At 40.8% G+C, this 23,360-nt stretch overlaps 1 long non-coding RNA gene across 1 annotated transcript in view; it reads right to left on the bottom strand.

Annotated features, from left to right (window-relative positions):
* The window catches only part of LOC139597284 (uncharacterized), a 160,365-nt gene extending 142,890 nt beyond the window's left edge, over positions 1–17,475 (bottom strand). Inside the window, exon 1 of the long non-coding RNA XR_011681566.1 lies at positions 17,254–17,475. This is a non-coding gene — a long non-coding RNA (uncharacterized lncRNA). The remainder of the gene's footprint in view (positions 1–17,253) is intronic.
* Positions 17,476–23,360: the final 5,885 nt, after the last annotated feature.

The following is a 23,360-nucleotide window of genomic DNA, read 5'->3' as shown; positions in this document are numbered from 1 at the left end:
GACAAAAGCCATCTAGTCTCCAGACCAAAATGGTGCTGGGTCCTGTGCCTCACCTCACTTGCTCACTGTCATTGTCCAGTATAAGCATGACAGTTTCAATTCACTGAAAATTACAAAAATGTCAGATCTTACCCTGAGTTTATCCAAACCATCGGGGAATGTGTCCAAGTTATTCCAACTATAGTCATTGCTGTGTTGCTGTTACTTGCAAACAGGAGGAATTTTTTAGTAAATGTTGCCTAAGATCAGGATTGATCCATGCCACATACACTGAAAATTTCAGTGAAAACACATACATTATGAGTTATCACTAACTACACTCTTATCCTCTGCTATTTGTCAGTTCTCAAAATATTTGTCATTCAGATCTCAGGAGCCATAAGGAGAAAACTCATCCATCTTTATTACTTCAAAGGGAATATATTATCATCTAAAGTGCCACCTAATTTTCAATACCAACTATGTATTTTCTGGTGAACATTTTACATGGAAACCACATCCACATCACACAACATGACAGTTAGTGTCCAATCAAACATAATAGAGGTCCATCCTAACAAATATTTTGTAATCACCAGTCACTATGATTTATTGTGATCTATAAAGACTGTGTTCTCTCCCTCTTTCAAAAGAGGGAAGTGCTGAAGTTCCCTCCTACACAAATTCAAAGCCACAACATATTGCTTTGGGAAGGGGGACAAATTGCTTTTACTCTCTTTTTAAAAATAAATATATAAACAAGAAAAAAGAAAAAACTCAAAGATACTCTCTTTATAAAATGAATCTGTGTTCCCCATAGGAAAATTCAATTTTTGATAATTTTTAAAATAGATGAAAATAGTATTATGAAATGTCACAAATCACTCCTTCCTAATAGAAATCCTGGTCTGCAGCAGGCTCTGATATGGCCCATGTGAAATGGCTCACAGTTATGGTTCCCATTTGTCTCTGCTTCCTTTTCAGCTCAGTTGCAGAGGAAAATTCTACTGCAATTATAAATCCCGGGCCAAAGCCTCAGGAAGTGCAGAGCAGCACAGCTCCATTAGCTGGCCCTTTCTCTCCCACAGCATTTCCCTGGACAGCACCCAGGACATGGAATAGTGGGAAGCTCCCACACAACAGCACTGGGCTCAAGCCTCTTGGTGTCCCCCATTGACAACAGCCCCCAGAACCCAACTGGGGAACCCTTGGGGTCAGGGACCACAGGGGAAAAAGGGCCACAACAGTAACAGTCCCTGCCATGTAGATAAAGTCAGACACTAAAATCCTGCCACTCACCCCTCTGCCCCCGATTCCCCAGGCAATGTTCAGGAATGGTCCGTGTCTCAGGTTAAATCACAAACACAGTTTCAAGTGCAGCTCCCTCTTTTGGTGGGTGAGAGCTCAGGTAAATGGCCATGGCCATTGCACACCCCGTGCTGAAGGGCTGGGCAGGTCCAAATAGATGGAACAGGTTCTTTACCCTGGCAGTTCACCCCTGTATTTTTCAGCTTTTCCCCTTGCAAGAAAAGAAAGGTAAATTTTCTTCTACTTTATTAAAATGGTTTGAGACCTTTAAGTGAAGATTGCTGTACAGCTGCAAAGCTCTATTAATAAAGAGAAGGGTAACATCTTTGCAGTACATCACCAACAAATTTTGATTTCTAAAGGGAGAGCTGACTACTGAATTATTGATTCAGATTTACCAGCTTATAAACTAGCATAAATTGCTCTAGACTCAACGAGAATGCATGGACTACTGGTTCTTCTCAAAGTAAATGAAGTCTAATTTTACTGTCTCTGATTTATTTTAAAATGCAGCAAAAAATAAGGGTTATAACTACTAAGCAATGTTTCAAAACTAAACATAGAGGAAAACACAAATTTCAATAGTCATTCTGTCTCTGCACAATCAAAGTATATATTTTTTCTTTATATAAAAAAAACCCAAAAATCACTTGTAATGAACATGGTTTTAAATAGGAATTCTAACATACAGTGCCTATGAATTTTTCAAGGTAATGCAGCACACAAAATATTATAAGAAAAAGCACCTATCCTGAAAACTTTATTTCTTGGCCTTAAAAATGCACTCTCTGCAAGAATAACAATTTTATAAACAAAAATTTCCATAAATAAAAGTAATTTACATTATCTGGCAAAAGAGGCAGGAGATTAATGAGCCAAGGCTATTTAAAAGAATAATTATGGTGAAGAGGAAACAAAACACTTTCCATAGTCCCAATAAAATGGAAGCCAGCAGTACCAGGTACACCATATTTCTTCACTGCAGAGTTTTGTAAAGGAAATACCAAGTTCTTAGAGCAGGCTGTGACACATTCACCTGCTGAGCAGCTGTGGCAGCCCAAAGCACTGCCAGGCTCCTGCTGCCAGCCCAGGCTCGCCCCAGGAGGGACACACCAAGGGCAAAGCTGGGCTCAGCTGCCGCCCCTTGGGCTGAGGGAGGTCAACCAGCACACTCCACTTCCCTGGCAGCAAGGAGTGGGCATTTGCTTTGTTGCCTCATCTGTTCAAGGTACCTGGGAACTGCTGGCAGCATGGTGGCACTGAAAGAGAAGAATCAGCTGTACTGACACATTAAGGCACCACAGCAAGGTACTGATGAGGGTGTGTCTAAACTCTCACTTTTGAGCAATGCCATCTTACTTATAGTAATCTCCACTTTCTCCCCCAAGAAGTATTTCTATTTGAAAAGACCAATAGCTGCTGTTTTGCTGAAGGATTTTTACCAGAACAGCACGAGACACTGATAATTTGGAGTCACAGGTTTGCAGAACTAACATGAAAGGAAAAGAAGTGACTTTATTCCTATTTTTTGAAGCTTTTAGACTTTTCTGCACACATCCTGAAATCTAAACTAATGCTGCACTTACAAAGCAGTACTTCTAAGAGTGGAGTTAAAATAAACATTTACTTAATGACATAATTCCCAGAAAAAAAGACCTTCTGCAGTAAGTACCTACAGGAATTAATTAAAAAAAAAAAATGAAAGCTTTCCTCAGGATAATGGACCTGACTGAAAAACCATTTTCTCCCAGCTGCTGAGGTGGCTACTCAAAGGAAGGACAAGCACCAGTGCAGCTGTGCACAAGGCAGTTGATACTCCAGTTAATGTATGCAATGGCAGAACACTTTTGCTTTTCTAGGTTATTTTATTTCCCACTTTGAATCAAAGCTTTCTCACAATACCATTTTTTAATACAAAACCTGACATAATTTGCACATTGATCACTGGCAGAGTCTTTATTCTACCTTTCCTCTTCCCTCCCCAGCCCAGTGGCTGATCCAGCCAGGCACTTCCCTGCCTGGTGCTGGCAGAGCCCCACAAGAGTCAGTGGGGGATGCTAAGTTGGCCCAGGAACCTGTCCCCTGCTCCTGCTGAAATTTGTCAGGAAATCAAAAAGTGTTTAAAATAAAAATAAGACAAAATCAACACAGCTGGAACACCTCTATTGAAAAATCTATTTAAATAGGGGCAGAAAGCTTATTTAACTTGAGATACAGAAACAAAAAGGAATCTGTCTTCTAAGCAAGGACCAAGATGGGGAGCTGTGGAAGCTGCTGGGCTGATACTCTGCAGCTGCAGGTCTGCTGACAGCACTGCAGCTTCCAGGCAAACCAGGCACCACCTTCCTTTCTCTGAGATTTGTATTCTGCCATGCAAGGCAGGTGCTATCAAGCCATTCATGACTCCAAACTTGTACTTAAAAATAGAATCTCAAAAGCTGAGACTAAAGTTCACAGCCCTGAAGGCACGAACAACAGCAAAAATGAGCAATGCTATAAAAGATGCTGTGATGCAAAAGGGTCTTCTCAAAATTGCTGGACTTTATTTTCACTTCATCATTGGCAGATTCAACTTTCCCCCACTTTTCTCTGCTAAACATACAATAATGAATGCCCAAAGATTAATGTAACCATGACATAGGTCTTCAATCAGAGTCTGTTTCTAACGAAATTAAAATCCCATCACCCCTGTAGTTTCTGTTAGCTGACCTAGACTTTCAGGCAGCAAATGTCCCATGGATGTTATCTGAATTATTTTTATTTGCACAGGATAGATCCTGAATTCTAAACACATTACACAATTTATACTTAAAGTGATTCACCTTCAATGTAGTCTTCCTGGCTCTCTTCATTTTCAAAAGCAGTTATTTTGCTGACATGCTAAAATTTCCCTAACCTTAGAAGAAATCATCTTGTCTGCTGTAGTGTCTAATTCTACCAATACAAGTACAAAATGACCGAGGTGAGATGATCTGTAAAGCTAGTTATTTTGTGATTTCTATTTAATTTAATCTGATGAAAGTGGGTTAGATCAGAGTGCCTCGAATGCTTAGTTAATGATCCATGTATGAACAGTACCCTCTCCAAGAACATTTCTGGACAGAGTGTGCTACAGAGAAAGAAGTAAGCAATTTCTATTACAGAATTGTATTTTTCATTTCAGAATATCCAATTATGATAAATTACAAACACATCTTAAAAATCCTTTTCTGATAAAGAAACAAGGTAGTGTTTCAAAGTTTTTTCTTCAGAAAGTACTTCTCTCTCCAGAGGAGCTCTACTTATTCTGAAAGTGCCAAATCGAAAATCCAGTTTAGGTGCAATCAATGACTGGCCAACTGGCTACAGCTTCCCCACCTGTAAAACAATTTTCTGTAGTTCCTTTTCATCACTCATGTTTCTCTTGGCTTTTTAAATTTTTATTGAGTCTGCACTGCAGCTACACTAGAAAAGCTCTGATCTCTGCTGCACGTCCAAACACGATTCTATCACATACAAGATGATTCAGAAACAGCTCTCCTGTAATTAAAGCATCTCTCTGAAGCACCTGTAAGCTTTACAACCAGGCAGGTATTTTAGTCCCATGATGCTCCAGTTGTGTTTACAGGTATTATCTGCATTCTGCTTTATTTAAGGTCACAAGCCTAAGCTTCCAAAGATCTGTCTCACTCCACGTGACATTATACCTCAGTAGATACACAGACCTTGAAAGATCACTTTATACACTAGGAAAATACATTCTAGCACAGCAAGAAAGGCTGGAGTACCACCTAACTAACATCTGGTCACAAAGGTCAGTTAGAAGAAAGATGTAATAAAGTGATACAGATGGTAAATTACTTCATCTCTGGAGATTTTCTACTGAACAGAATTACAGTCATGCTACTAGTGATAACTGCATACTAAAAAGATTTTTTTTCCGTATTTAAAGTTGATTAAAAGACACTTTTTTTTAAAGTACACTAAATGTATTGCAGACCAAGTTGCTCTAAAGGAACTGAGCTCTACAAGTAAATTAGTTATATTTCTGCTAAGACTATATTAAATAAGGCCAAAATCCCTTGTGACTGGCAATGTATCTTTCATAAGGCTCCATTCTGCTGAAATACTCTGCTTTCTAGGCAAGGAGCCGAGGAAGGCCAGAGCCTGTAAGAAGGTCCACTCCAGAAAAATGCAGCCCCAATCATTTATCCAGCAGCCCTCTGCCACCATACATATTGGAGTCACCTGATAAGTGAAGAGCTCATACAAATAATCTTTGCTTTTCTGTTAAGCAACATGCATTTTCAGTTTTTCCTTCAGTATCCACAGCTGTGCAGCCAATGCAGGGCACTTAATTTATCAGAAGACAACAGTGCTGACAGAGGTAGTATCACCAGGCAGCCTCTTCCATCTGTTAAATATATGCCTCTCTCTTCCCCCAGCTTTCTTCTTCCTTCTGCAGAGAGGAGGAGCACAAGTAGCTTTATGCTAAATATTTTGGCCATGTATACAAGTTTTGCCTTATTCTCTGACTGACAATTCAAATTCCCCATGTTAGACCAGCACAGCCATTTATGCCATCATTGTTTGCTCACAAAACTATCTATTGAGAATATAATGCAGTATTGTCAGATCAGAACAACAGCTGATGATAATGCAAGTTCCTCTGTATTCTGGTTACCAATTTTACAGTTTTAAGTCTTACTGAGGCTTAATACTCAAGGAAAAAGAGAGCAGAGTTCTTACTTCAGATTTCAGCTAGTTCCAGTTTAGGAAGAGCGTAGCTCAATGACAGTAAGTGAAATAAATTCAAAAGGACAAAGTTTGAGAGAAATTATGAAACAAAAAGATTTATAATACATTCTGAAGATCAATGACTGAAAGTCTCAATATGCACAAGCATCTTTCAAACAATCTGTTATTTTACTGGTACTGATACACAGGAAGAAAAACAAATTGTTCCTCAGTACCATTTCAGAACCCTCATTTGGTCTACAAATGTAGCTCAAATTTGTGGCTAGTGCCACCATAAGGTAAAAAAGAACAAGATTTATCATACAATGTACAATAAATTCAGACCAGAATATGATCCGTTCTTAGAAGTATAGGATTTTTGTGGAGGACTAGAACCTTAGCTCTTGAATTTACTGCCAATTGCTCTGTAGGAAAAAAAAAAAGGAAATCCCAGTAAGAAGAACCAGATCAAGACAGTTGGCTTCTGCAGTGGCCGAGCTGTCCCAATGCCTTCACTCAAAGCTTTCTCTGCCCTTCTCTTCACAGCCTGCGCTTACTCCTCTGGCAACTACAACAAAAGCCAGTTCTCTCACAAACTGAACACATTAAAGGGAACAAAGTGGGAAGTGAGTAACAAGCATATGGGTAGACTACAAACACTTCTAAAAGCAAGAAGTGTCAACAGTTTCTCCTCCTATCTTCCTTTCCACCCTCTTGAGTACGAGTATCCAATCCTTCGAAATTTTGGAAGGATGAGCCTCAGAAAACCAACTCCCTAAGGACTTCTTCCTGGATACTAAAACTGTTTGATTCTTTAATAGCAGACAGAAGCAGTGGGCTTGGGAGATATTACCACCTGCAGATTAAAGCATTTCAGGAATCCTTACAGTAAACCAGAGGAAGAAATATTGGGATTGGAAAAACACTCATAAAATGTGATATTAAGAATTAAGAATAATTCATAGAATCACAGAATTGCTTGGGTTGGAAGGGACTTCTAAGATCATCTGATCCCAACACCCCTGCCATGGGCAGGAACACCTTCCAGCCCATCATCAGGTTGCTCAGGGCTGCATCCAATCTCATCTTGAACATTTCCAGGGATGGGGCAACCACAGCTTCTCTGGGCAACCTGTTCCAGTGCCTCACAACCCTCAGAGTAAAGAATCAAATCGAATCAAATCGAATCTAAACTAATCTAATCTAATCTGTAAATTTAAAGACATTATCCCTTGCCCTGTTACTACATGTCCCTATAAGAAACTCCTCCAGATTTCTAGTAACTCCTTTAGATACTGGAAGGTGCTCTAAAGTTTCCCTGGAGCCTTCTCTTCTCCAGGCTGAACAATCCCAACTCTCCCAGCCTGTCTTCATTGGGTAGGTGCTCCAGCCCTTTGAAAATTACACCATTAAGAACATTATCATCACATTATTTCAGTGTGTTCTGAGATATTCTGGGGAAATTTAGAAGGGGATCCATCTGCTGGTATGCAAAAGAATAAAAATAAAATTATATATGTAATATCAATTTCAATTTCATGGGCCATATTCAATAGTGTGTTTATTCATTCCATTTTTTCCCATAGAAAATTTCTGTCCTTATCTCCTTACAAAGAGAAGAATCCTAAAACATAACTCAAAGTTTAAGGCATGCAAAATTTTCTCTCTCTCTCTCTCTGTCTTTGAGGAAGGCTACTCAGACAAGTTAGTCCCTGATACAAAGTGATTAGCTTGGGCAAAGTGCATGGTTATAATGGAAATTTTCTAGTTGTTCTGCACAGTAGGGGGAAAACAGCTTACTCCCAAGGAAAATTTTCAGAGACCGTCCCACTTTGCTGCAATTTTATGCTAAAATTTCTTGCTATCAGAAGAGATTCAATACCCATGGGATTAGATGCCCTTTTCCATTAGCACATCTTAAAGATTTGTACAGTAAATAAGCAATAAACTGTGACATATTATAGCCAAGCCTCTCCATCCCCTTGGTTCACTTTGGTTTTCTCTGTTGCACCTCCTGGCAGTGCAGTGACTTCCTGGCTGCAGGACCTCTCTGCTGGGAAAGCAGCAGTTCCAAAAGCTCACAACAACATCTGGGCAGCAGCCAAAATGGATCCTGTGGTTCCCCAGTTCCCCTTCTGTGCATTCTGTGCCACAGCGGTGATTGAAAATTGAAAATATCAAAACCCAGTTTAGTCAGTTTAGTGACAAAAAGGTTGACTTTTGTAAGCAGTTATAAACCAGGAAATACTCTCAGAATAGAAATTTATTAACTTTGTCTGTGTCTGACAGATGGAATGGGGCTAATTTTTCTCCTGGGGGGGAAGAAGAAAGCATGGAAGACAAATCTCAGAATTAAGCCAGAACAATCAGTTATGTCCATCAATATATTTTAACTACCAGGGGTACCACAGGATTGCAGTCATCCCTCCAGAAGTTAGAGCTTCTAATGTGCCATACTCTTAAACATGCATGCACAATTTCTTCTTTGAAAATGAAACAATGCTATTTATATGTATGGTGTCACAGGGTACCTCAGAAGCTTGGCACCAGACAGCCAGGCACAGGCTTCATGCAGCACTTTCCCCTTGCCTCAGTAAGTCACAGACCATCACCAGGACACAATGCTCCCAGTTACATGCTTTTGCTTTAGAAATGACAGTGCTAATAAATGTTCTCTAATACTACCATGAGCGTGTCTAACATCAGGCTTTTGATAAGCTAAGAAGCGCACACATTGCAAAATTGCTGTCTGCAGAAACTCAAGCCAAGAATGGTTTTGTGATTAAAGGAAAGCTGATGTATCTCAGGGAACTTTTAGCAACAATCTAAATATGAGGAATGCAACAATATGTTGCAAAGAGTTTAATAAATACTTTTTTGGTTAGCACAAACATTAGCTTGTCTTATTACATGACATTACTAACTTTCACTGTGGGTAATTTTTATGCCTTAAGCATTCAGCTTTAAGCAGTTCTTCCTGTGAATTGTTCAGCTTGACCAGCTATAAAATAGGAGAAATGTGTACATGCAGGCCCGATTTAGCATGGAATTAATTTCTTTTGCACTAATAGGTCTTAATTTCCCTCTGAACATACATATACAGTGAGGTCTGAAGGAAAAGACAGATTTCAGAAATTTGATTTCTTCTTAAGATAATTAGAGCCCGTGGGACACAGCTAGTCATACTCTCATCCATGGGCCCCTTCTCATTTACAGTCCTGCCAAATTTATGAGAGCTTTTATGTACTCCAATATCATCAAGAGATAAAGTTTCAGGTAGTTTTCTTCATTACTGGATATGGTCACACTTTCCCACCCCTCATCACTCCCCAGCATTTGTCTTGATTCGTATTTTATGTCCCCTTGTGGTGCACCCAGAAACAGTCTCCTGGCTGTTGGTGGCTGCACAGACACCCTTCCACAGCCTTTGGAGAAGCACAGGGAGAAAAGGAGCACAGGACTGATAACCTCTCATCCCTCAGCACAGCCAGGCAGAGCCTCTGCTGGGCTGTGTGCTGACCATCATGGCCCACTGCACTCATACATCATCTACCAGCATATAAACTGCCTCCAGTTAATGGTGCTTCTGACATTTTTCATCTACAACCTTACTGTCTGACAAGTTCAACATTATAAAAATTTCCCCAAATAGATTTTCAGAAAATAGAAGTACTTTTTCCAACATGAATTTAAATGGTCAATGCATTTTTAATTTTTTGTTTATTAAATAGCTTTAATTGATAAAGTTTGACATGTCTTAAGGCACACTTGTTTTTTTCAGTCTAGGGTAATCACTTGATTCTTCTCTGTCATACCCAGAAAGATCTCCTAAAGCATAAGATTTCCAGTGTGCTCTGAACCTCACACAAAATTGATTTCAGCACATACAGTACTACTGGTGTCTGATACTGATGAATTACCCTGCTAGTGAAACACAATTTCTACTAAATCAACAAACAGTTTGCTATAGAGGCCATAAGATTCACTCAGTTTCTACAACAAAAGCTCCCATTTCCTCTTCATTAATCCTTGTAAGTGAGATTCAATAGACAAGAGAAAATTCCTGCTAGCTAGCCTTATGGTGTTCTTAACCATTTTGAAGATTAAAGAAAACCCAACTATCAAACCAACAGAAGATAATTTGAGTGACCCAGGGGAGTCTGAGGCCACTCTTCAAAACTCTTGTCTCTTATGATTATGGAAAATTATGTGTTCACTGACTAATCTCCCAACACAGATTATTGAAAAAAGCAATCTTTTAAGCACTGAGAAGAACGCAGAGCTCCTGAAAATCTCCTTCAGAACAAAAGTACCAAGTTTGAAGATAGCATTTTAACTGAGTTTTGAACAGTTTTTCTATTACATACTATTTTCTCATATTTCAAAACCTACAATAGCCCAGTTTGTAAACTTTACTATGCTTTCATAAAAAATCCAAAGCAAAGAAACATTGAGACTCAGGATGGGGAAATTCTTTTTGATGCATCCATTTTGCTTTGGAGTGAAATGCAGAGGGGAAGTGCATTCCTGTGGTATTTCAGCCAATATTGAAAAGCAGTTCTGTATTCTCTTGGTTTCTGCTACGAAAATTTCCATTCCTCTGAAAGATTAGGTAAATATTATTGCAAACCCTAATTTTTGGCTGTTATATGAAGCAGAGATACTACACAGCATTTATCAAAATAAGACAGAAAAAATGCAGACAGTCACAGTTTGAGTCATTCTGCCAAATTACTCCTCCATTAATAAGTTTAAATTCTTTATCTAATGCTGTGTTATCTAAGGCCAAGGTTGGTGTAGTAGGAGGATGTCTAACTAGCATATTCTGTCTGCACTTTATTCAGCTTCTCTGCACCTCCACACTCATCCCCAGCCACCAGGAGTTACTTGACCAAAATGGATCAAGCCAGGTGTAGTATGAACACAATACACACGGGTTGATCACACACATGTGCATTGTGCCAGGATGGGGATGTCCACCAGAGCTCCACAGCTCAGTGTACAGAGGTGTTAGCAATCCCATTTCTACAGCCTGAAGCCCAGCTCAATTTATCCTATAATCCCTACCTCACTGCAATTGTAGAGAATGTACACACTGCCAGTGCAAGCCAAAAATGTGCCACTGCTTTTTACCATTTTATATACCCTGTCACAACCAAAACAATCTCCAATCCCTACTAAGAGTATTCTCCCATTTGCTTTATTTTCCCTCATAGCAGATAGTTTCATACTCAACAGAATATCAGTCCAGACAGACTTTATTTAGGCTATGTCATCCAGAACCTTGCATCCATTTGCTTAGGAGCTCTCTGATACTTTTAGTGACATACACTGCAGGATCAAGTCATCTGGAAAACTACTTTCTCCTCTCAGCTTTTGATAATCTGCTCAGTGAAACATTTCTTCCTCTATCTCCAAATACTGCTGTACTTGTATTGGTAAGAAGCAGCATTTATGAACACAGCAGTACAAATAGTATTAGAAACACATTCTACTATCTCCAAAAAAGTCAGAAGTCTAGATGCATACAGAATGCTGATTAGTAGAAGCCAGTGAACTTAAAATTCACATTTGTAACATCTGGATCAATAAAGTAGCCTTCCAAATATTAACAAAGACCCATCTATGTCATGTGAAACATCAGATTCTGGTATATCTTAAAATAAGGATCCAAACATAAAGAACAAAAAACCCCCAACATTACACTGACTTCTGTGTTTCACCAGTGGCTTTACAGTACAGGCAAAAAAAAGCACCACTCTGACTGCAGACCATTGACCATGTCTTTTTATGGGTCAGAACCAGGGAAATTCAGTTCATCTACCACGTGCTACAGAGATATTGTGCTTCCCAACCCAATGCCATGTTGTGCTTCCTACGTCACTCTTAGGTTTTTAATATGAAAAAGTTACATTTACTGAGAGCCAGTAAACTTTTTTATTTATAAAATCAAGCAAGTAATTACTCATCATGTAGCTGGACCTGATTTTAATTGGAGCCAAGTCCATGAGCCATTCCAACAGCAAGGCCACAGAGAGTCTGATTCCATGAAAAGCCATCAGCAGCCTCCAGCACTGTTCATTCCCCCTCTCAACTCATAGTTATGTAGATAAGGTCAACAAGCAGACCCACATGCTGTAAGCAATATTGTTAGACATAGGCTAACACATGACAGAAAGCAATTCTAGTTTCTCAATTAAGAAAGGGGTCTTGAAAAAAGGGCATACAGTCCCACCAAGTCCTAAATATGGTTAAATCGGTGGTTCCATGAAGCAGGTCACAGAACCTCCAAAGAGCAGAGACGTAAACTCTTGACACACTGTATCAGGCTGAAATAATTTCTTCAAACAAGCTTTTGTTGTGGCTAATTATAATTTCTATTAGAGTTGCAGAGATTTGTTATCACCATGGAAAAAGGATAGCTATTAACAAAATAGTGCAGATATCGCCTGCTCTGGAGAAACCATAATCCACGTTCTTCAGATATAAGGTCAATAGTACTTACCCCAGCTACCACCCCCATTTGCTATCAGCCTGTCATTTCTCTTTGATCCTCTCTGCTGCTGCTGTTTTTTCAGCTGCTGTTAAATGCCTGTGAATATTTTCCTCTTAGAGGAATAATTACAACATCATGACAAAAGCTGCTCCCAAACGAGTACGTTCAAGGGCCATCTTCCATTATGCACTTACAGTCCTTGGCCCTCCTCACATTTGAACATCTTCTGCTTCTCATCCCTTACAGGAGCAAAGTTTCACACTATCCTTAAGAGGGAACAGCTTTCATACTGTTTGATGCAAGTCATTCTCAACATGGTACTACAGGGGCAAGCCTCATTTCACACTGCAAACACTATGAGCACAGCTCCCCTGCTAACAGGCATCCTTTTGTTTCTCTAAGGGAATTTGCTCCCATTTTTGCTGCTAAGAAACAATAACAACCAGTACATAAGAGATACAACAGTAGTAACCACAGAGCAGAAGGAGTGCAGCTGGCTGTACTGTGATAGCTGAGGGGTGTTCTCCTGGGAAGGGCAGAGATACCCTGAGATTTGGGCTGGGGGAAGGAGCTGGGCACAGCTCCTGGCTCTCTCAGCTTTGGAAGAGGCTGGTGGAATTGCTGCTTACTGGGAGGGGAATTTGCTGCTGCTGCTGGAGCCCAGTCCAGACCTGCTTCTTCTGCCATGGGTGAGCCTTTGCTCATGAGAGCAGTCACTGAACTGGGACCTTATTAACACCTCACCTCACTAAAAAAGGGACTTTCAGCATTTGCTTGGGTGCCTCAGGGGTAACCCCAGGGATCCCAAGCCCTTTCCCCCTTCCAGGGAGCCTCTCCCTGCCATGTCCCAGCTGCTGCTAGCCAAGCCCCCACATTTTCTTTGTGACTGCCCTGGGTTTTTGCTACCCTGTAGCTCCACACCCTTTGCCGGCCCAGATGCCCTAAGTTCCAGCTACAGCTGTGGCCTTTTTGATACATCTCCTCTACCTCTCTGGGATTTTGCTTGCCTCTGCCATTCCAGCTTGCTGCTTCTGAAGTCCCTGCTACAGCTCCTTTCACCATCCAGAGGGGCACTAAAACCGACTGTGTGCTGTGAGATTGTAAATGAAGCCGCTTTCCCATCCCGCCTGCCGGCCCGCCATTAGCGCGTGAGGGAGACGCGGCCAAGCTCGGCCACAGCGCCCCCTGCAGGCCCAGGGGAACGCCCCCGCCCAGCCGGGAGCCAGCAGCGCCCCTGCTGGCCGTGCCCGGAACTGCACCGAGGGGAGACTGGGCTGGGTTTGTGCTCTGCTCACTGGGGCTGCCGGCGCTGCTGTTTGGCTTGATCTACACAGACATTCTAGTAAAGAACTGTCATCCCCATATTTTTGCCTGAAAACCCCTTAATTTCAAAGTTTTAATAATTCAGAAGGAAGGGAATCGCAGAATCACAGAATGAACTAGTTTGGAAAAGACCTATGAGATCAAGTCCAACATATGACCTAACCTAATACCTCCTCATCAACTAAACCATGGCACTGAGTGCCACATCCAGTCTTTTTTTAAACATGTCCAGGGATGGTGATTCCACCACCTCCCTGGGCAGATTATTTCATCACCCAATCACTCTTTCAGTGAAGAATTTTTTTCTGACATCTAACCTAAACTTCTCCTGACGCAGCTTAAGACTGTGTCCTCTCGTTCTGTCAGTTGTTGCCTGTGAGAAGAGACCAACCCCATCTGACTACAACCACTTTCACGTAGTTGTAGAGAGTGATAAGGTCACCTCAGAGTCTCCTTTTTTCCAGGCTGAACAACCTCAGTTCCCTCAGCCATTCCTCACAGGGCTTGTGTTCCAAGCCTTCACCAGCCTTGTTGCCCTCCTCAGGACACATTTGAGCATCTCAACGTCCTTCCTAAACTGAGGGCCCAGAACTGGACACAGCACTCAAGGTGTGGCCTTGCTAGTGCAGAGAACATGGGGAAAATTACCTCCCTGGTTCTGCTGGCCACACTATTCCTGATACAGGACATTGGCCTTTTTGGCCAGCAGGGCACACAGCTGGCTCGTGTTCACTCAGCTGTCAGTCAGTACCCCCAGGTCCCTTTCTGCCATCTTTTCCAGAAGCATGCTCTGGGATACAGCGTCAAAGACCTTGTTGAAGTCCAGGTACACAACATCCACAGCCTTTCCTACATCTGCCAGGCAGGTGACCTGGTTGTAAAAGGAGATCAGGTTGGTCAAGCACAACCTGCCCCTCCTAAACCTGTGCTGGCTGGGTCTGATACCCTGGCCATCCTGCAGGTGCAGTGTGATGGCACATAGTCTCCATTCCAAGGGAATTTCCTGCCTTCCTTGGCAGACACCTGTCTTTCAAACCAAAACAACAGGGTGGCCCAAGCTTTCTGTGGAGGTGCCATGCACAGCTCTGCACTGTGGCTAGATGTACCCACAGCCACATAGGAGCTTTACACTAAAGACATCCTGCTTATATTAACAGCCACACATGTATTCGGCAGGAAAAAAGTCCAAGTGTCCCTCTTGAGACTTGTGTCTAAACACTAGAAATTGCCAGAGAAATGAGTTACTTCTACTAATCAACTTCAAAAGCCTATTTGAAACTATTAGTTTTAACTTTCCAATTCAAAAGGTGTTTACTGCTCCCAGTTAATTGTAGGTTGGAGTGGGCATTCTTCTGTTATATCGATGGACTAAAAGATTATTTATTACACCAAATTAAACGAACATTATAGATAAATGCCTCCCTCTTATCACTGAATCATTTCAGGAAAGCTGTATGTTCTGCTATATGGAAGGACAGGCAAGAGGATCACAAGGATTATTTAGCCTTGGAGTAATTCATTAGAAGAATCAGGTGCACATCAAAGAGTCTGACACACACAGTTGAGCTGGTGACAGAAACTGGTAACACTAATGGAAAAGGAACTGGTGGAATAAATCCAACATCCAAGCAAGAAGGGGAAGGCAGCAGGAGTAGGCCTGTGGTAAAGGACACTGTGCCCCCTAAGATCCTTTGTCATCCATTTCACAAGCACCATCTTATTGGTGCTAAGGTGCTAAAGGCCCCTCTACAGTCAGCTCCTCTGCACAGGTGGGCCCTTCCACCCTTAGGGTTCCACAGAAACTTATAAAGTAGAATAAATTCAACTATTGGAGCACCCTGCACTTCAGAAATCATCATCCATAGCCTCTAATCCACACCTCTGACAACCAGGCTCTTCAAGGGGAAATTCCTTCTATCCCTCCCACTGAGAGGTGATTGAGTCTGTCTTTGCTAAAGCTGCTGCACCATGAGACAAAATTGGCCAGTTTTCCTAAGGCATTCTAAGGCAATGAGCCTTAGAATGAATAAAAATAATTTTTGCAGAACTTGTAAGAATGTAATTCACTGGAGTGCAGAGTGGCCCACGCTACTGACACTGACCAAAACGGGCTGAATTGAACTGTTACACACTCTCTCTGCTCTCAGCCTGGCTCTGTACTTCCCAGTGAGCAGCAGCACTGAGCATTGTCAGAGCTGCAATTACATCTGTAAACAGAGAAAGCTATGGGACAGAAAGGAAAGCTAAAGAAACACACAGCTCAATTTCATTCTAAATGGAACATGCATTGCTAAAGCAGCATCTATTTCAGTGTATTCACACAGGGAAAGTTGTTAATGTAGCAATTTTTGTGGGTACAGAATTTCACAATCAGGGCATTTGAGTCCTTTTTAAAAATTATGAGTATGTTATTCCATTAGAGAAGATAATACAGGGATCAGATTTCATTTACAAGATACGTTTTAATTTAGTCCTGTGGTGATTTAGAGTCAAAAGTATCTTAAAATGCGTCTGCGACTCCATTTGCAAACCTCACAGAGTTCAAATAGCTTTCCTTTAATAACTGGTCATTGCTCTTCTTTAAATGTCATTATATTTAATATTTCTGCTTTGTTTCCTGTAGCATTAATCTCAGTTATTGACAGTCAGCAGCCAAACTCAAGATGAAAGAAATTTTCTTGCCATGAGTTAATGCATTTCACATCCTGATAATTCTTTCTTTATTCCTGCTGTTTTAAACAAAACTAGGTAGAAGCACCATTTTTGCCTTTTCTTTATAACTGCTGGCTGATTAAACAGAAACACATCCTAGGAGTACTTCATTATGTTATCTGCCCCCAGTTGTTTTTAAGACGATTAATGATTTGTTCACCAAAGCTATATAATGACTACAAAAGTTCTTTGATAGTCCCAAACAACAACAATCTCCCTAATTTCTTAAAGTCTACTGTATAGACATGGCTATGCAGACTGCTGTAAAATTGCTTACAGTCAAATGCTTAATAAAGGACTACTGAAGAACCACAGATTTGTATTTTATCTCACTTGCATTTGGCTCCATTACTTCTTGTTTGTTTAAAAGAAATATTTTTAATTGATGGCTGCAACCCCTAAAGCTCTGATTAATGAATCTTAACTTTAACATATTCAAAGGCACATTTAATACAGCATTTGCTAGTGTTGGCTGTTTGAGCCTCCAGCTTCCTTCCTTTGTTCCTTCTATCATCTCAGATCATGGTAAATCAGTAGACAGCAGCATTTTATGAAGCATGTTAGAATTTCTTAAAATACAGCTACATTTTCATATTTACTGTGCACAAGCTTCCCATCACTCCCCACTTCATGATTTGGCAGCAGTGCAGATTGCACTGAAGAGGAGGGACTAGACCTCATTTTTCCCTACAAGATCCACAGACTCTGATCTTCCATACCTTCTTTCACCTTCTCAATACTCCCTCTGCTTCAGCCTCAGACTTTCGGCAAGTTGCCAGAGCGATTGCTATGAGTGGATGGTGTGAGATGCAGGTTGCAGGCAGGTAGGCATGGCCATCCCTTGCACTGCTGTGTGCTGCAGCAGCCTGATGCTCAAGGAACTGGCTTGGCTGAGGAGATGGTGTAGCAGCAGCCAGCAGAGGCTAAATCATACTGCAGAGAAGTTGTGCACCAGAGAGCATTGCACCAAGCAAAAAGAGAAAAACCAGTTCTCACCCCAAACAGTTTATTTCTGTAACACAAGAGGTGGATACAAACAGATGGGGAAGGAGGAGGGAATGAGAAGACACTCCGATCAGATCATCAGCACCCAAAGTGCTGTCAAGACTCTGGGAGGCAACCTGCCAAAAACAAACTTTAATGATATTTTTAAGGGGGTGGATGCTCATTAATTTTAGACAAAAAATGTAAACATTAAGGGCTTACAAATCCTGTTCAGTTCAGAGAAGAAAATGCCATGGTACTGACTAAGAGGAACAGAATTGCCTCTCTGAAGTGGGCACCAAGCAGCACCTGTTGGCTGAATGCTGCAGAGTTACCAGGACAGGGCACCCTGCAAAGCCAGTGCCCACATGCCTGTGCTGGCCTTCTCCAAAGGACTCTGGACAACCCTGATACCTCCTCACCCTCACAACCACATCTCTGGAAACAAAACTGCCCAGGCCAGGGGGACACTGATAGCAGAGCTGCTTGATTTCCTGAGTGTACCACGGACAGCTCCCTGAGAGCTTCCCTTTGTTCGGGTTGCTGTTCTATTGGCCCGTTCAAACAGCTCCAGGGAGGAGAGTGCAGTTTTGTCACATGACTTTGGGAGTCAAATTTTCCAGATACATCACTGCCCTGGGTGCCAGCTCCCAGTTTGAAAAGTGATGCTTACAAACTTGATTCCCTTCAAAGACTGGAGGCAGAATTGATGCCTAGATCTCTCTCAGAAAATGAGATCTGGGGTTTCCACTACACTCTCAGCATATCAGGACTTTATAGAATCTCAGGTCCTTCAAATATAGAATCTGTTGACTTAGAATATGAATAATTAAGATTCTTTTTCAATTGCAATTTTCAAATATAATTAAGAGAATTTTTATTATAAATCTAGAGACATAGCTATTTTTTTTCTTTCCTGTTCAATACAAGGTCACTGCTACACATAAAGAAGGAAGATAGATTTGGGGCACTGTTTGCTTAAGGGCTAATTCTCATTCCAGATAATGATTAACAGGAGATAAAAAACCGGTGAGATTGAAGGGAGTAAAGCAATTGCATGATAAAATGCAAATGGAAAACAAAAAGCATTTGTACCCAAATAAATACACACCAAGTGGCCAATGGTTTCAGGGGATTAGACACTCATACTAATTATTACATATTAGTAATCAATAATGGCATATATTCAATATTCAGCTGAAATGAAATAAGAGAACACACAGCTCTCCCACAATGGACATTCAGTTTAGATAAATTGCACTATGCAAAAATTTGGTACTAATGAATGCCTGTTTGCAAGGTGGTTTTGCATCCTTTACTAGCCTGAACATCATTTTTGAGCACAGTTAGGATCAAGCATGGTTTGACCTGAGAATTTTGCAGCTCTGAAAATTCTTGGGAAAAGAGATCTTTATTAGAAGTGGACACAGATACCTTTTCTTCATGCAAATTAATTCCTTGTCAAGCCTAGCACACATGCTCAGGTTTACACAGTACAGCTCAGAGCAATCAGCTCCATCTTAGCTTCCTAAGGCTCTCATTTTAACAGAACCGCCCTGGAATTTGCTTTAGAAGCCTGTTCCACACCATGACTAATCAGAAGGTGCTGCAGTTGTGCAACCATGGATTAACATGGTGTACTCTGTGACTGACACTTGCAATTCTAGATTGATCACAAACAGAGGGCTGTTTTCTTCCTTAGACTAAAGATAAACTGCATCCTTACCATACTATTCATTCATCCTCTTGACAGCTATGCTCTAGAAAGAAGTGCTGCAGTCAGCTCAGCTGTATCTATTTCACTGGCAACTCCTTCAGGGAAACACCCACACACACACAGGTCCAAGCTTCACTGGACCTCACAGAATAAATAAATAAATAAATAAATAAATAAATAAATAAATAAATAAATTTGGATGTTAGAAGTTTAAGGAAAAAAATAGTGCTACAGAAAGTGGTATAAGTGGTTCATTAGACAAACTCACTCCTCTTGTGTCAGAAAAGAATGGGAGGCATCTTTTCATTTGTATTTGGGGGGAAGTTAAACTAAGACTGCTAAGACTGTTTGTCACTGAACACCAGAAATACTCCAATTCTACCTGGACAGGAGACTGTTGAACATGGCATTAGTATATCCTGCTTTGAGCAGGAACTAGAGGCATTGCTCCATACTTGGGATGAGACCTGAAATACATCAACATGAGAGATAAAATTGGAAATCTCAAAAAAGCCTCTCAGTGCCTCTCACTCCCTACTGACAGATGTTTCTTGATGCAGCTCCAGCTCACTGGGTACCTTGTGGTGCACAGCAAAGAACAAAACACCACCGAGAACCCAGGGGGAGAATGAGGGCATCAGGAAGGTACCAAGTACAGCTCTTCTGAGCACAGTTTCTGAACCTAGAATTGACTTTTTTCTTAATAAACTATTATTTTATGGAAAAAAATTATTAACCTAAAAGTCAAAGCTTTTTATCAAAATGCTACTTTCATAAAAATTTTTCAGTCACTTTCCAGGGTGGGAGAAGATAGTAAGAGCCTATTCACATCATGACTTTCAATTTAGTGCCCTCCAGCCTGTGGTTTAAGCACTCTCAGCTGAAGCAAGGCTATAATTAGTCTGTACTGCAGCTAAGCAGGAGAGTCCACATAACTACTAAGTACTTTTCATCTGAGGGAAAGTAATATCCAAATGCCCCCAGAATGACAGACTGCATTTTGTGAGCAAACACTGAGAACCTACAGATGGTTTATGGTACAACAGAGTAAGCAGCTCACACCCAATGGGATCAACCCCCCTGCTCATTCATTCTAGTAGAAAACAGAAAATACATTTAGTGGTTGAAGGTAGAAACAGAAGCAGGAACCTACTGCCACTGTCTGCTGTCAGAAGCAGGAAGAGGCTGGAGCAGGAGCTTGGCAATGAATGCTCCAGGCAGGAGAAACGGCAGCAAGGAAAGGGTGGCAGAACCATCAGTAGCAGACATAGGTATGAGAAATGCTGTCTTAATCAAACCCAAAATAATTCCCTTACTTTTCACGTAAGAACACCATCAAATATAAAATTAAAAAATGTATAATTGTCATTCTTCTGATGTTCTACGACATCCTGCCCTGTTCCTGGCACTTGTTTGCATATGTCCCATCAGAGCAGACTGGGGCATGACACTCTGATGCATCATTAGAAAGGACAAAGTCTCCTGAGTACAAAAATGTCACCAGCACAAGATATGTCCTCTCTTCTCTCTTCTTGATCAAATGAGAGCAAAACTGGGGCTTTGGTTTTTTCATCAAATTGGGCCAAGAGAAGGAAAACTATAGAGACCATCCATTACATCATTAAAAGTCATTTTACAGGAACATAATATAACACAGGAAGTGTTACAAAAGAGTGCAGATTTTGGGAAAGACTGAGGAGTGTGTGGAGGAGTACAAGAGATGTATGGATTCAGCCATTCAGGTAAGTTACCTGTGGTGCCATTTCTTCACACAGAATCTCCTATCTTTCCCTCCAAGTCAAACTACACACATGCCATCTCACCCCTGAGCTTGCCCCTTCTCTTCTCCTCAGTCAGTCCTCCCAGCCCTCTCCAGAGAGGTGCTCATAGTGCTTACTAAGCTCATAACAACTTCTATTTTCTACCCCTTGTTTGCTCTTTCCTTGCAGTTCCTTTCAGCTGTTTTTGGCAGTTTCTAGTCTCTCTTCCTAGAACACTAGCATGATTCAGTCGTTCCCATTTTAAAGCACCTAATCTTCAACTATAATTGGATCTCCCACTTCATTTCCTAATACACTTCTTGCTTATTTCTATCCCTCATTGGCATTTTTCTGACTTTATTCTAATAAAGATGAATGACAGTCTTACTGATGTCACAGAAACACAACTCTGCTCCCCCTGTTCTGTCCAGTATTTGCATCATGCATGACCATGCTGATACTCTTGAAGTTTCATCTTTTAGCAATCCTTCTTCTCCTCTTACTTTTTGAGGTAAAACTTTGACATTATCTCGGGTAGATTATCCTCACAAATTCTGGCAAGGCTCCACGGACATGATGACTTTGGCCTTTATTTTCCCCTCTCATTGCACTTTCCCAGCTGCAAGCTCACAGTTTGTCAGCAGAGAGGGGATCTGAGTCAGAGATCCATCCCTCCACTCTTTGGTTCAACAAAATAAATTTATCTGCATTCAGAAGTCTTTGGCCAACTTTGGCTCTTGTCTGAACACTCTGGCATAATTTATTCAGATCAGCACAGGGTGATTATCTTCAGAAATACAAAACAAGGCTCTTAACTATAGATAAATGGTATGATAGTAACTTCACAAGAATTACAAAAATACCAATAAAAATTTGTTGATGGAATAAGCAGTAGTGTGAATCAGCACCTGAGTGATAGCAAAATTTCAAAAAATCTTCAGTGCTGCTTCCTGCTATGAATAACAGCTAGTAGGAGGGTGCAAGGAAGGACTATTCTCAACATCTCAATTCCAGCCTTAGCAGCAGACAAAATTATCCAGTGTCTCAATGTACAATTTCCTCTGCATCATCATATAAAATCATTGAACAAAATCTTCCCTACTTGACTGTCACTTTAATAAAAAGTACAACTTCAGAAAAACCCATCATCTTAATTTGTGCAGAAAACAAGTCTTAAGACGTGTTTCAGTGGCTTTAACTAAAAGAGGAAAAGCAAAACAAAAAGCATCATGACAGAGTTAAAAACTGCTCAGGCTGTGAAGCCTCCTACAATGAGTGTCTCACCCTCACCTGGAGCAGAAGTTGTCCATTCTGGGGAATAAGCCACAAAATGATTGACAACACATCCCTAAGCATGGAATGACAAAAAATAATTTAAGACACAGCTTCTCTGACTCTGCAAAGTAAAGGAAATTCTCTTCATTAGACTTTGAGGAAAATGCAGATACCTGTACTTTTGTTAAGCACTCCTATATCAAAACCAAGATGGAATATGTTTTGTGAAGATTTACAGTGACAGAAAACCCTTGTAATTCATTTACTGATGCTATCAGAGAAAATGGATAACTGAAACTGCATCTCTAGATAGTCTAGAAAAGATCAAGAACTAAAATGTCTGGAACTGTAGAGTAATATTCTCAAAAAAATCAGGTTGTAACTCCAAATTAATTCATGGCAAGGTACTGGCCAGCTATTATGGGGAAGTTGTTCTTCAAAGGGCCTTCCAGAATCCAGTGTATAGGACAAAAATAACACCCATCTGCATCTTTTGTACATCAAAATGAAATGGTCATCACAATTTCACCAAGAGATAGAATGTGACAGTTGTACAGGACTGCAAAATAAGCACCTTCAGACTCCGATCCATGGGCAGATAGTTTTTTGCAATTTTACCTGGAAATGTACTGTGCACTTTGGGGATGACACCCTGTCAGAACCAGCCTTTGCTACACTAGCACACCTCCTGTAGCTAAATATGAGCTCAGAGAGGCTGCACTTTAGCTACTTGAAAGCTCACAACAAAGCAATGGCAATGAAAAATAAATTATTTGTTGAATTTTCTTTTCACTTGCTAGTGCTACAGCTGGAAATCATTCCAAGCTTGGAAATATTCCTCACTTGCAATTTTAGACCAGCTTCACTACTGACATAACAGAGTACTACTTGCATTTTGGTCTTTTTGGTTAACAGCACATCTTCATTTTCCTCCAAGATATCCCCAAAATTCTTCGTGCTTTCTTGCCAATGAAAATAAAAATAAGTTGACTTAGGTTCAACAATACTCCAGATGCAAAATAAGCCAGGAACTTACATGAGACAAATACAAAATGATCAATTTGATTCAGCCACACAACAGAATACCTAG

Source organism: Agelaius tricolor, unplaced genomic scaffold (genome assembly GCF_023055355.1).
Source record: "Agelaius tricolor isolate 1412-34295 unplaced genomic scaffold, bAgeTri1.0.p SCAF_17, whole genome shotgun sequence".
NCBI classification, from domain to species: Eukaryota; Metazoa; Chordata; class Aves; order Passeriformes; family Icteridae; genus Agelaius; species Agelaius tricolor.
This window is presented reverse-complemented; position numbering and strand designations above follow the sequence as displayed.